Below are 12,080 nucleotides of genomic sequence, written 5' to 3'. Positions count from 1 at the left end.
ATGGTAAACAGAGTAAGGGCCCTCAGTGATGGTATAGAATGTCTTAAAAAAGCAAGTTCCCTTTTAGCTTCAACGCTCAGCGTTCAGGATTCCAATGCGAGTTAAGAACAGGACCAGACTAGCTTTGTTCAAAAGGGGTGCAGTACCAGCTCCTGGCGGCAGGGGGAGGCACCTTGGTGCCCTTCCTCCGTGGTGCCCAGCGTTTCTTTTTCAGGTTTTCCTAGTCATTCTTACGTGTTTATTCTTCCATACGAATTTTGGTATCCGTTTAGGATCTAGAAATAAAATTTTTTGTATTTTTATTGGAGTTGCATTATATTTACCAATTTACTAGAGGAGAACTGACCGATGTATTACATGGAGTCATCCTTTCCGGGAACCGGAGGACTCTCCGTTTGTACAGATCTACTTCCCTGTCTTTCAGGAGTGTTTTAATGTTTTCCTCATACAGATTTTGAACACTTCCTATTGAATTTGTTGCTCAGTATTTTATTTGTTGCTTTTGTAAGTGGGTCTTCTCTACATTATATCTTTACCTGGTTATTGTTTATGTTTATGAAGGCTATTGGTTTCTGTATGTTAATTTTATATCCTGCTAGTTAATTATGTCAATATTATATAATATATTCTATCATATGCCATCAGTAGAGGATCTCCAAATCTACCTCCTCAGATTTAAACTCAGGCTACCGAAACATAAAGGCTGAGCCTCATTTATCCGGATCAAAAACAGGTAGACTGCTGGGTTAGTTCACCCTGCAGGTATCAGTCAAAAGAATTCAAAATGGGAAATCAACTAAAGGCATAAGAATTAGAAAATAATCTAAGTGCAGATGATATGACATTAACCTAGTCTCAAACTGTTTCTCATAAAATACAAATTACAAAGACAAAACTAGTTACTTTACTATACAGAAAACTGGTAAGCACCACCTTAACCAAGTGACCAAAGTTAGTATCAGTAGTGATGGAACAGACCAATACCATGTGCTTCTAAGGATGCAGCACACATCATGTGGCATCCCTACTGAAAAGACATAACAACCTCAATCTAATCAGAAGGAATCCAAATTTGAGGAATATTCTATAAAATATGACTTTTTAAAATGCTAGGATCATGAAAGGCAAAGACAGGCTGAAACACAGGTCAAAGTTAAAAGATGCTAGGAGAAAAAAACAACCAAATGCAATGTGTGTGAAACGTGATAGACTAAGATCAAAATGGAGTCATCATGGCTAAGGGAAACAACTCAGATGGGGCCAGAAGGCCCTTAGGAGACGGGGGTCTGCACACGTTGGCAGTTTCACATCTCAGAAGGATGGCGGATACAGCCCACTGCCACGCCGCATTCCTGAAACCACCACTGTGGATTTACGTGGACTCACCTGGCTTCGGCCACAGCAACCAATCAGAAACTGAATAGTGTACAAATTTCCCTGCCAGCTCTAATCACAAACTGTTCAAAACAATTCATGTAAATGAACAAACTTCCTGCCATTTACCTTTAAAAACCCTAAACTGTCAGAATTCGGAACACAGTTTAGGTTGCCTCCTAAATCTGTGTCTTCCAGATTGCAATCCCAAGACCCCAAATAAATGCAACAAATTGTTCTACAGCTCTGCCTTTTTTTTTTTTTTTTTTTTTTAGTTGATATGTGTTATCTTGGAATGGGCGCTGGGCCAGATTTTCCCTTAATTTTACTTGCTATCAAAGGCTATTGGAACAATTGGCCAAATACGAATAAAGGCCTGTACTGTGTCAGTGCTAATTATCTGGTTTTCAAAGTAATTGTAGTGTGGTTATGGAAGAGAATATCCTTGTTCTTGGAAAATGCAGACTGAAGTATTTAGAAATGAAGGAGATGTTTGACTGCAATTTAATTTATACCTTGTTTGGGGAAAATGGTTCAGGAATGCGAATGAGAGAGAGAGAAAGATAATGCAAAATGTGGTAAAATGTTACCACCCGGGGAACCTGGATGAAGTGACTATGGGAGTTTTTTTGTACTAGTTTGCAACTTCTCTGCAAGTAGGAAATTGTTTCAAAATCAAAAATAAATATGTAGGGGGACTTGATAATATGGGTGAATGCAATAACCACAACGTTGCTCATGTGAAACCTTTGTAAGATTGTGTATCAATGATATCTTAATAAAAAATAAAGTAGCATTAAAAAATAAATAAATAAAAGCAAAAATATTAAAGGTGTAGAATTTCCTTTGTGGATAGTAGAGTGGGTTTTCTACTTTATAGGGCCCTCTTACAAAAACACAACTATGTCACGGATAATAAAAGTGTAATGCATTGCTGGGCTAATAGTCAGGGAGACCTCCATGCCTGTGCTACTCGCACTCTCTCCCTTTACCTCCCACTCCCGCAAGTTTAAGCTGAAGCCAGAGCTGGGAATGGGAAGTGCTCAGCACTCAGGAAAGGCAGAGGGCTTTGAAGGCAGATGTCTGTGTCGGAACTGGAACCCCAGAAGGGCTAAGCCTGGGGCCGGTAGCTAGGGGAGGGAGGCTGAACCTGACACGCTCCCATTAAGCGGAGATACTAGAAAGAAAAAAGGCTGTACAAATCCCTGGCTACCAGCGGAAGCAAGGACAAAACCTGTCTGCAAAGAGTGACCTCCGATTTAGGCCCCCAGGATTCCCTTATATTAAGAGCAATACAACTGGGTCCTCCCTGCCCTCCGGGATTTTGGATATTGGAGAAACAAGATACAGAACATAAGGTAAAAATATGTGTGAAGCTTTAAAGGACTAAAAAAGTACAATTCTCCAAATGAGTAAATAAAATTCTTCAGATACATTTGATTAAGAACTTAACAGACCTTCTAGAAATAAAAATATTATGATTGTTAGAGGAAAAACTTCAACGAATGAGTGAAAAAGCAGATTATCCACAGTGGAAGAGAGGAGAGGATTGGTAAACTTACAGCTATAGAGCTAAAGAAATTTCCCAGAATAAACAGAAATATAAGGATATTGGGACTGAGGAGTTTAAAAAATACAGAAGGTGGAACAAGATCTAACATAAGCCAGGAGAGTCCCAAAAGAAAACGAAATACAGAGAATGCAATCAAGATAAGATTAGCATGAAAGGCTGATAATCGTAGGTAGTTCTTGACACGTGATGAAAGGTATGAATCTAAAGTACAAGCATAACATACACTAAGCAAGGTAAAGAAAAAGGAATTCCACTTAGACACACTGTGAACTGCACAACACCAAAGGCAAAGAAAGGATCTACTTCCAAGTAGCCAGAGAGAAAAGTACAAAATGCCTACAAAGGACCTACAATCAGACTGATAGTCGACTTCTCAACAGCACTGGTAACAGAAACCAGAAGGCAGTAGAACTGTATCTTGAAAGTGTTAAGAGAAAACATCAACCAGAAAAACTACCCAGAGCAGGCTGACCAGTGACATTTTCAGATATCTAAAAGCTGAGCTTACCACCAAGAGAAAGTCACTGGAGGAACTTCTAAAGAATGCATTTCTGGAAGAAAAGGGTCCTAACAAGGTCTGAGATGTGAGAAGGAATGGTGAGCAGAGAAACTGGCAAATGTGAGATTCTCGAAAATAAACATATTTGAGCTCCTAAACCCTTGGGATTTCCTGGCTGATGGGAATGTCTTTTGTCCTAATGAGGTGCCTCTGGGTGGGCTCCTGGGCGGAGCTGGTTCCCAGAAAGACCAAGCCATGGTTAGAAGCCTGGAATTTTCAGCCCCACCTCCCAACCTCCAGAGGGGAGAGGGGCTGGAAAAGGAGTTAGAAATTGGTCATGCTTAAGGGAGGCCTCCATAAAATCCCCAAAGTATGTGGTTCAGAGAGCTTCCGGGTGAGCAAGCACACCCTCGTATCAGGAGGCTGGCGTACCCCCACTCCACAGGACAGAAGCTGCTGCACTCAGGATCCTCCCAACCCCGCCCTGGGTGGCATCTGTATCCTTTACCGTATCCTTTATTTTTATTTATTTATTTATTTATTTTTTAGGAGAGCAAGGTACAGGCTTTTATTTAGAGATACAGTGAAAGGACAGAGCACCCGGCTCATGCCAGGAGGGGACAAGAGAGTCCCTACCCTTTAATAGGCTGGTGAACGTAAGTGTTTCCCTGAGTTCTCTGAGCTGCTCTAGCAAATTAATCAAATCCAAAGAGGGGATCATGGCCATCTCAGATTTATAGCCAATTGGTCAGAAGCATAGGTGACAAGTCAGATGTGACTGGTGTCTGAAGTGGGGTGGGGGCAGCCTATGGGACTGAGGCCTTAACCTGTGGAATCTGGTGCTATCTCAGGTAGACAATGTCAGAATTGAATTAAATTGGGCTAAATTGTAGGACACCCAGCTGGCATCACAGAATTGGTTGGTGTGGGGACAAACCCCCACACATTTGGTAACCAGAAGTCCAGAAGTGAAGTGTCCCATGTAATAGGAGACACACAGAAAGTAGACTGGGATTTTCTAATACAGTAAACATTAAGGAAACATTTTTTAACTTTTTGAATATACTAAACCATATAGTAAAATTCACAGTTATACTTCTTAAAAGATGCAATAAAACTGTTATCTATCTCCCTGGGAAATAAGAAGAACCTTTTTAAATGCTTTCGTCCATAAGACCCACTCTAATAAAAATGCAAAAAAATGGAATTCCTCCATCCCCATCACCCATCACTACATGCATCTAAAAGATTATCTTACATTTCAGGTAGGAAGGGGGAAAGCAAGCAAAAAACATTATCATTTAGCATTTATCAGCTACAGTCATGTATACCTTGCACTTCAGAGGCTTACCAAAATTTATACTGAGAAGAGTAAGTGGCATAACTGGGGGAGAACGCGGTGCAATTGGAGCTACCTCCCAGGACACTGGCCAGGGGCCACGCCAGCACGCACAAGGATGAAGGAGGCCCATGCTTTTGAGGAAGGTAATCATCTAGAGTCCAAAACAAAGATGCAACCTCTTCATCTAACGTTTCTGATGCTATAGTTGAGTCATCTCCTGACAGACTGAAAAGAACTCTGGCTTGACATGAATAACAGATTAGTGTAGGGAACCCACCCAACTTCCCATCCTGGTTCCGTGTGATCATGGCTATATGTCCCCTTCTCTGGAGGACTGCCCTTGGCTCATGGGCAAACTGGGGACACTCCAGCCTGCCATCTACTCCTGGCAGCCAATGCCCCACTGAAGGGGCACCAAGGCCTGCCCACTTGGTTAAGTCAGGACAAATTCTGTGGTGTGATATCTATGCTTAGATCCCCACGGCCAAACCTTACCAAAGACCTCTTCTTAATAGCCCTTTCCTCTTTCCCTTACTGGTATTTCCTGAAGAGTCCTCCCTGGATAAACCACATGATCCCAAATCCCTGCCTCAGGCTCTGCTTCTGGGAAGCCAACCTAAGACAGAGAGAGCCCTTTGTGGGTAGTATATAACCCATATGGCTGCCCTGATTTCTGGGGGTAAGTCAGACACCTTTAACCAGCCATTCTGTTCTTATACCTGGTCTACAATATTACGGAGTCATCCTTTCTTGTTACAGGTACTCTTAACCAGAAACGCATTTGGAACTGGCTTTCCTGAAAGTCTAGTTCTCTCACAAATTTGAGGTAAAAAGTTGACGGGAACACACAGGTCATGAGTAAACTTGTCACACTCCACAGCCACCACCCTTTTCCTTGGCCCATGCCAGCTTGGACTGAGAACCCCAAGGGCAAGTTCACACTTCCTAACCCTGAGGTGTCATAAGTATTCAAAGCCTGGGCCGGAAATAGACTGTTTCACAAGTGGATGGGGCCTCAAGGTGTCCACTCAAGGCTGCATGATCATGAACCTTTCCTTCCTCTTTGAAGGATCATTGACCAGGTAGTCACACAGTTACCGATCCATCTGCCATTAATTAATGCTGTTCCTCCCTTCTCATGTTCCTGGGGCTTGTGTTTCTAATCAGCAGATTCAGAGGATTTGAAAGGTCAAAGTATATCATCAAGCTTTCCACTGAGATTTATGCATTTTACTGTATGTACCTCAAAATAAAAGCTTAAAGTATAACTCTAACCCCACTCACAATTTTCTACTATGTCCACCTCTGTTCTACCCAGTTGCTTCTGAGTCAAGGATGCACTACAGAGATCAAGAGAGATTAAGAAGCAGGACGGACGTTGTGTTAGTAATAGAAGGTCTGGGGTTTACTTAGGAGAAGCTGGTGCATATCATGCTGCTCTCCATGACAGTCCTCACACACCCTGTTGACCTGTATATAAAGGAAAGGTTAAAGACAAACACTGTGTTCACAGAAGGAAAGACGTGCACCACAGTACTAAGCCTGAAGATTTCTGCTGGTCCACAAACTTCTTTGCAAATTGGTTTATATGACTACGTGGCATTCTCTAGATTATCAAATTCTGGGCGGGCATACAGAGCAGTGGTGTGTTGGCTCCCTGGCAATCAGGAAACCAGAGGCCTTTGCCCTGACCCTCTATACACACACATATACACACACGAAGGTGTGTTTTCTCACAATCTCAAAGCAAATACACTCCCAGGGTGTTGCATGACACAGTTTCTACACTTAGCTGATTTTAAGTGTAGGAAAAAACATGGCCCTGCATGCCCTTGCATTTTGTGTAGGCACCAGACTCCTTCCAGATGAAAGACAAGCCCTTGGCATGCAAAGCCCATGTCTGGATAGGATTCCTGTCCCATGAGGCATCGTACTGACCCAGCATTGCTTGTGCGTAGGGAGTGTCCCAGAACGGCAGCGATGATCGGGGTCTCAGAGGTGGGGTCTAATGACATCAGGAAACCACGTCAGGGGGTATGATTGGGGTCCCGAAGAACGGCTGGGCAAGAAAAGTGTTGGGGGTGAGGGAACAGCTAGGTTCTGACTTGGTCACCGGGGAAAGAGCCCCAGCAGTGTCACTGTTCCCAGGGCTGGCTGCGTGTACAGACCCACGTCACTGCCCCTGGGGAACTCGTGAATCCTCACATACACCCACACAGCTCTCAGGAGCCTTCCTCCCAGCCTTACTGTCTTCCAGCCTCTAGTGCTGGGAACTTGAGAATCCACTGTTAGGCTAACTCTGTTCTTTTTAAGTAACCTGGTCGTGATTCTGGAAGTTTCTTGCTCTGTGGAGTTCTGGAGTTTCCCCAGGATAGGCCTCGATGCCAATCTTTTCCAGGACCGGCGATCCTGCCTGGGTGTCCACGAGGCCTAATCTTCAGACCCAGCCCCCTTTTTGAGAGAACCTGAATCGCTGGCCTGTTCGCGTGCTTTTTCTCCACCTTCTCCCTACACTCCCCTTCTCCTCCAGACCCGTCCTCCATGTCTCCTGTCGTCTTAGAATTTGCATCTAAAATATTTTTTTCTTTTGCCCTGTGTACCAAGTATTTTGATTTCAACAAACACTACTCCCTTTTTTTCAGGTTATCAAAGACACTTTAAAATTTTTAAATCGTGGGATACATATTTATAGGTCCCAGAACATTTTTTAATTTTCTAATACAAAATCTCCTTGAAAGGACTCCTATTGTTGGGTGATTTGCCATCTGGTCCTTCCTGTGTTCTGCTTCCGTGGATGCCATGCGGGTGTTCAACTTGGCATCCACCCTCTCGCTGCGCATTCCCCCTACGTTAGCCGGTCTCTCCCGGCTTGTTAGAGTCTTGCATTTCCTCAGCAGCCGGGCCAGGCCAGGCATCAAGATCTGAGAGGTGTTGTAAGGAGTAACGGTTTCCACATTTGTGGGCAAGAGATGAACACAGAGCACACCATGAACCTCGGCTGGAGCCCAGGCAGAAGAGCCGTGGCTCCTGGGGCACAAGTCTGCCAGCAGCCCTTCCCCAAAGACAGAGCCTAAGAGCGGCCCTGATCCCTGGGGAGCTGCCCTCTGTGTCTTCCAAAATCTGAAGGCTTAAAAAATGACCATGTTTGCTCACAATTTTATGGATCAGCATCTGGGGCTGGGATCAGCTTCCTTCTGCTCTGGCCTGGGGTGATCCAGGCAGCTGTAGACACCCAGGGGCTGGACTGCAGCTGGATGGTCCTGGGTGGATTCACTGCCCGTCTGGTCGTGCCGGCTCCCAGTTGGGTACCTCCATTCTCCTCCAAGCAGCCTCTCATCCTCCGGGGGGCTGGACTGAGCGCCTGGGCATGGAGGCAGAGGGATCCCAGAGCACACGGGCAAAAGACAAGGTCACTCGAGGCCGATTGTCAGAAGGCACACAACGTCCTATGGGCCACATTCTGTTTGCCAAAGAAAATTGTAAATCCAGTCCAGAGTCGGGGGTGGGGATACAGACCCAGCCTGTTTTTGGGAGGAGTGGGTACATTCTAAGACGGGGGGACTTGGTACAGCCATCTCTGCCAGCAGAGCGTCTGGTGCCACTGGGTTGGCACGTACAGCATTGCTCTCACAACGTCCTGTGTGGGCAGGTACACTGCTTCACCAGAAAGAGCCCGGTCTTTCTCACTGTTCAGTGCCTGTCCCTAATGAGTTGCTTTTTTGTCTGCACAGGACATAGCAGCCAACATTCATACAGTGCTTCTGCATTTCCGTAAGTGTTGGAAGCACATTTATAAGCACACCAATCTTTATGAAGTTGGTACTGTTATCATTCTCATGTTACAAATGGGGAAACTGAGGCGTAGAGAGTTCAAGGACCTTGTTCAGCCCACACAGTCAGTAAATAGTGGAGCTGATATTGTGGGATTTGCAATGCACCCTCTGGAGCATTCTATTCTATCACCTTTGGAAGACCCGCAGCAGATGCCTGGAAGTTACCCTCTTCCTTAACACTCGGCCCTCCTTCCCTGTCTAATCCAAGGCGGCTGTGCTCAGGGATTCTGGGGGAATAGTGGCTTGAACACCCATCCCTGCCTCTCTCCCTCCCCCTCCCCCAGCTACCTCTCTTGAGTAATGCAGCAGCCCGGAGGCCAGCAGGCAGGGTTGGCAAGGACATCTGAGCTCCAGGGTTGCCTGGGGAAGGAAGCAGGTAAGGACTTGATTTGTTTGGGGCCGAGAGAACTGTCGCTAGGGACCAGCAGCAAAGAGAAGAGCTTGCCTGATCTTGCCTCTGGGAGGAAGTGCCACACACAGGGGATCCCCGGGAGGACTGGGGGGCCAGGTACACGTGATTTCAGGATCCGGACTAAAAGCCACCAGTCAGCACTTCCCTCACCAAGCACCCACGTGTCAATTTAAATTTAACGCCCTCTTTTTTCGGAGTCCAGCTCTCAGACGGTACTCTCACAGCGCAGGAAGTCAAAGCCAAATGAGGGGTCATGTGATTAGGCAGCTGAGACTGTGTCCCAGATCTTGCCACTGGAACTGTCCATCGGGGACACCACCACTGTGTGGCTGCCACCAGGTATTTGTCAACACTCGCATGACCTTTGATCTGCCTGTCGCCTCACTTAGGGGATATCCCATTTGCCCCTGCATCTCTCTTCAGTCTCTTAAGACTCAAAGTCCCAGGTGGAGTATCTGGGTTGTGACTTGTCTGTGCACAAGCTCCAGCTACCAGCCAGCAGGGAGGGGGAGCAGGGAGACAGCTGCCTGCCCTCCAGCTTCCAAGGTAGGGAGGAGCCCCCTCCGCTGTTGACTCGACAATTGCAAAAGAATCAGGTGCTTGGATTCCACAAGCCGAATATGTGACAGACATTTCCACTACATGTGGATTTTTATTGTTTTCCACTGAGTATTATTAAGCCAATAGATTTGTGGAGTTTTTTTAAAAGACAATTTTTTTACATCAGTTTTAGGTTCAGAGGAAAATTGAGAGGAAGGCACAGAGATTTCCCAGATGCCCACTTGCCCGCCCCCCATGTGTAGCCCTCCATGTGTACCACTATAGCAGTACATTCATTACAACTGACCAAATAAACTTGTTTGTAAATTAAGAAAATTGGTTTGAGATTTGCTGGTTAATAGGCACTTTTAACAATGGCTTGGTTTTCTATAGATAAGTAGATCTTACCTGTGCATTTACAAAGGGCCAGTGTCCGCACACGGACCTACATCTGTGTCACACTAATGTTCAACTAATACAAATATACTAAGGTCAGGCTAGTGATAAAAGAGAACCAAAGAGAAGATGGATTGCTCCCAGCCCTGATCACAGGGGAGTCAGTTACTTTACTTCTTTAATTCAGAAAGATAAACATGAAATTAAAATCCACCTGCAACCCATGGGAGAATTTTCTCGTGCATTGCTTTGTGCTGAGTTAAACAGCAGGTTAACAGATTTGAATACAACAAGGTTTACAGAATGGTAAAGCAACTCTGACACAATTTAAACTTTCTCCAGGAGCTCAAGCTGCCTCTTAGGACTTTGAAGCACCTCCCAGCATGAACACAAATGATTACTGTAAATTCTCTATGGTATTTTGATTAGCCTTATGATATTAGAGTGTAAATAAGCGGGAACATATTTTGTTTGGGGTTGTATATCAATTTGGATAGATAGGAGCAAATGCATATTATAAGACAGAGAAAGGAAGTGTATACATGGTAGGAACACACTAGCACAGACATCCTTACACACCACAGTCCCCATTTTGAGGATACCTCAATCCATGAATAGCTAGGAGAGATGTTAGCCAACATTAAGAATTTCCGTGGAAACATTGTATCAGGGGGATTGCAAGTTCAGGCTCTCCTTGTAAGCTTTTCATTCATAGGGTAAAACCAAATGGTTTTCTTTTGAGAAACCAAAAAGAAAGAAATGGAAGGTACTAGAGTTGTGCAGGAGAGGGGCCAGAAATCTGCATAGGGGGTCCCCTTACATCTGCTGATGAAAACTAATTTGAGCAAGTGTAGGATAAGGCCCCACAAAGCCAGACCAAAGAAAACCCCCACAGCAAGAACAGCTACCAGGCGCCCGGGAGCTGGACGTGTCCAGACCTCAGGGAGCTACAAAACTCTCATGGCCAGCAGGCCTGAACTACAGGGACTGTTAAAGGAAGCTCTTAAGGCTAAAGGAAATGTCACCAAATGGGAACTTGGAGCTACAGGAAGAAAAGGGGAGTTCTGGAAAGAATAAACAGAACATAGTTTTCTCCCAGTTTTCAATGTTTTAAGAAGATGGTTGACTGTTTAAAGCAGAAAACATGGTGAAGAACTGTAGGGTGTTAAACATATGTAGAAATAAAATAGAATAATACTAGCACAATGGATGGGAAGGAGTAATGGAAGCATATAGTTTTCACGCTGTATGTGAAATGGTGTGCTAATACATGAAAGTAGACTATGATTAGCTACAGATGAATAGTATAGACCTTAGAATAACCATTTTAAAAATAACTCAAAGAAATATAGCTAATGAGCCAACAGAGGAGATAACATAGAACAGGAAAGAAAAAAAAACGAAGACTATATGAGACTAACAGGAAACACAGTGATGAGGGGAGTGTGACTCCAGTCATATCAGCCATTACACTACATGCATATGGACTAAATACTGTAAAAGAGAGATTGTGGGCCTGGACAAAAAAGCAAGATTAGCCTTATGCTACTCACAGGAGCTGCACATTAAATGTAAGAACAAAGGTAGACTCAAAGTAAAAGGATGAAAAAGTTATACCAGCAAACACCAAAAGTAAAACAGCTGGAGTGGCTATATGAAGATCAAACAAGATAGGCCCCAGGCTAACGAATATAATCAGAAATAGAAAGGGACATTTTATAATGATAACATGGTCAATACACCAATTAAATAGAACAATCCTAAATGCATGTGTGTCAAATAACAGAGGTTTAACCAAACTGAAGGGAGAAACAGACAAATCAAACCTGTTTTGGAAACAAGTTCTTCTAAGGTTAAACATATACCTTCTTATGACACAGCAATTCTACCTCTAGATATTGACCCATGAGAAATAAAAACATGTACACAAATGGATTTGTACAACCATGTCAATAGCAGACCAGAACCTGGGAACAACCCAAATGTTCATGAATTAAGAGAATGGATAAATAATATGGCATATTCACATAATAGAATAGTAAGTACTTATAATAAGGGGAACAAGCTGTTCATACAATAACCACAAAGAATACATCCTGTGTGATTACATT

The sequence above is a fragment of the Manis javanica genome, chromosome 4 (assembly GCF_040802235.1).
Source record: "Manis javanica isolate MJ-LG chromosome 4, MJ_LKY, whole genome shotgun sequence".
Classification (NCBI taxonomy): Eukaryota; Metazoa; Chordata; class Mammalia; order Pholidota; family Manidae; genus Manis; species Manis javanica.
The sequence above is the reverse complement of the archived record's forward strand: the minus strand, read 5'-3'. Positions refer to the sequence as shown.